At 33.7% G+C, this 3,139-nt stretch overlaps 1 non-coding gene across 1 annotated transcript; it reads right to left on the bottom strand.

Annotated features, from left to right (window-relative positions):
* Positions 1-2,794: 2,794 nt before the first annotated feature.
* Positions 2,795-2,901, bottom strand: LOC143685255 (U6 spliceosomal RNA). The gene has a single exon (XR_013176502.1). It is a non-coding gene; the product is annotated as a U6 spliceosomal RNA (small nuclear RNA).
* Between the last annotated feature and the right edge of the window lie 238 nt (positions 2,902-3,139).

Raw genomic sequence — 3,139 nt, forward strand, 5'->3', positions numbered from 1 at the left:
GCTTTTCTTTATGGGAAGATTTTTCATGACTAATTGAATCTCTTTATTTGTAATTGGTTCGTTGACATCTTCTATTTCTTCTTGAGTCTTGAGTCAGTGTAAGTTGTTCATGTGTTTTTAGGAATCTGTCCATTTCATCTAAGTTCTCTAGTTTGTTGGTGTATAGTTTTTTATAATGTCTTCCTATGATTTTTTAATATTTTTTCAGGGTCCATGATATCGACCTCCTCATTTCTGATTTTGTTTATTTGCATCCTCTCTTTTCGTTATCAACCTGGCTAGGGTTTAGCTTGATTTTATTGATTTTCTCAAAGAACCAATTTTTTTTAATTGATTCTATTCTGTTATTGTTCTCCAACTCGTGTATTTCTGCTTTAATCTTTGTTATTTCTCTTCTTCTGTTTGCTTTGGGGTTGGTTTGCTGTTCTTTCTCTAGTTCCTCCAGGTAAGCAGTTAAGCTTGATTTTTGGTCTTTCTTCTTCTTAAATATAGGTATGTAGTGCAATAAGTTTCTTCTCGGCACTGCCTTTGCCACATCCCATAAGTTCTGATATGTTGTATTCTCATTTTCATTCAACTCCAAATATTTACCAATTTCTCTAGCAATTTCTTCTTTGACCCATTGATTGTTTAACAGTGTGTTGTTTAATATTCCTATTTGTATAGAACAAATGGTTCTTTGGTGGTTATCAATTTCTATCTTCATTCCATTGTGATCAGAGGAAGTGATTTGAATAATTTCAACCTTTTTAAATTTATAAAGACCTGTTTTATGTCCCAGCATGTGATCTATCTTTAAGAACATTCCATGAACACTAGAGTGTTCTTCCTTGTCTCTTATGACATCTTTACATTTAAAGTCTGTTTTATCTGATATAAGTATAGCTACTCCTGCTTTCTTTTGGTTACGCCTTGAATGAAACACCTTTTTCCACTCTTCTACTTGCAATCTATTTGTATCCTTAGATCTAAGATGAGTCTCTTATAGGCAGCATATAGATGGATCATATTTCTTAACCCATTCTGTCATTCAAAGATACTAATTGAATCTGTATTTTTCAGTTACTGAGTTTATTCCATTACCATTCAAAGTTATTACTATAAAGGTATTTCTTGAATCTACCATCTTATCCTTTGGATTTTATCTGTGAGATCTATATATTCTTTTCCTTGTGTTTTGGAGATGTAGCAATCTATATATGTCTGTTAGGTATAAATCATTTATCAAATTGTTTAAATTCTTTATTTCCTTATTGATACTCTATATGATTGCTCTATTTATAGAGGAGAGTGTTGTGTTGAAGTCTCCCACTATTATTGTTGAAACATTTATTGCTCCCTTCGGTTTTGCCAACATTTGCCTTATATACTTTGGAACTCCTTGATTAGGAACATAGATATTTATGAGTGTTATCTCTTCCTTGTCTCTTATGATGTCTGTACATTTAAAGTCTGTTTTATCTAAGTATAGCTACTCCGCCTTTCTTTTGGTTACACCTTGTAACCAAAAAATACCTTTTCCCACTCTTCTACTTGCAATCTATTTGTATCCTTGGATCTAAGTAGGCAGCATATAGATGGATCATATTTCTTTATCCATCCTGTCAATCAAAGATACTGATTGAATCTCTATCTTTCAGTTAGTGAGTTTAGGCCATTAACATTCAAAGTTATTACTATAAAGGTATTTCTTGAATCTACCATCTTATCTTTTGGATTTTATTTGTCAGGTCTATATATTCTTTTCCCTCTCTCTCTTTTTATCTTTTAAGTTATGCTTACTGGTACTATTCATTCTGTGCCTTCCTCCAGACCTCCTTCTCCTGTCTTTTTTTTTTCAAGTGACAGAACACCTTTTAGTATTTCTTGTAGGGCATGTCTCTTGTTGACAAATTCTCTCAGCTTTTGTTTGTCTATGAAAATTTTAATCTCTCCCACATTTTTTTCCTCCTTCACTTTTGAAGGACAACTTAGCTGGATAAAGAATTCTTGGCTGGAAGTCTTTCCCTTTCAGAATCTTAAATATATCATACCACTGCCTTCTTGCCTCCATGGTGCCTGTTGAGTAGTCTGAACTCAGTCTTATGTGGTTTCCCTTTTATGTGTTAAGTCGCTTTTCTCTTCCTGCTTTCAGGACTTTCTGCTTCTCTTCAACATTTGACAATCTAATTAGTATGTCTTGGAGTAGGCCTATTTGGATTTATTCTATTTGGAAATTCATTGAGCTTCTTTGATTTGCATATTTATGTCTTTGATAAGGGTTGGGAAGTTTTCCCCAATTATCTCTTTTACTAATCTTCTTAGCCCTTTTCTCTTCTCTTTCTGGGACACTGATGATTCTTATAGTTGTGCACTTTGTGTTGTCTATCATTTCCCTGAGATCCAATTCCAATTTTTTCCATATTTTTTACCATTAATTCTTTTGTGTGTTCATTCAGTTGTCCTGTTCTCTAGTTCATTTATTCTTTCTTCTGCCTCTACAAATCTGCTGTTGGTTGTCTCTAGTATATTTTTAATTCAATATACAGTATCTTTTATCTCTATGATAGCTGCTATTTTACTATATATTCTTTCAAATTCTTCTTTATGCTCTTCTAGTGTCTTCTTGATATCCTTTATGACATTAGCCAACTCCTTTATTTAGGAGATTTTTATGACCATCTTTGTCTTGTTGTTCTAAATTCTGTTCTCCTCTGGTGTTTTAATTTGCTTTTTTGGCTGAGTCATATCTGCCTGCATCTTCGTATGCTTTATGGTTTTCTTTTGGCTTTGAGGCATTTGATTATCTTTTTTAAAAAATATGGAACGCTTCACGAATTTGCATGTCATCCTTGCGCAGGGGCCATGCTAATCTTCTCTATATCGTTCCAATTTTATTATATGTGCTGCTGAAGCAAGCACTGATCATCTTAATAGGGTTATTTTGAAAACTGATGTCCCTCAGTCATCTAAAATTTTGTAGTTGCTCAGTCATCTAAGGTTTTGTAGACCTTTTGAAGGTTTCCTTTTGCACTTGGTTTGTCATTATTCCCCTCCAAACCAGGCTCAAACCTCATTCAGGGGATGCAGCTCTACTTGAGGATTTGTTTAAAGCTAGACAGATCAATAGTTTGCCAGACTGCACTTCCCATTTCTTCCC

Source organism: Tamandua tetradactyla, chromosome 5, assembly GCF_023851605.1.
Source record: "Tamandua tetradactyla isolate mTamTet1 chromosome 5, mTamTet1.pri, whole genome shotgun sequence".
In the NCBI taxonomy this organism is placed as follows: domain Eukaryota; kingdom Metazoa; phylum Chordata; class Mammalia; order Pilosa; family Myrmecophagidae; genus Tamandua; species Tamandua tetradactyla.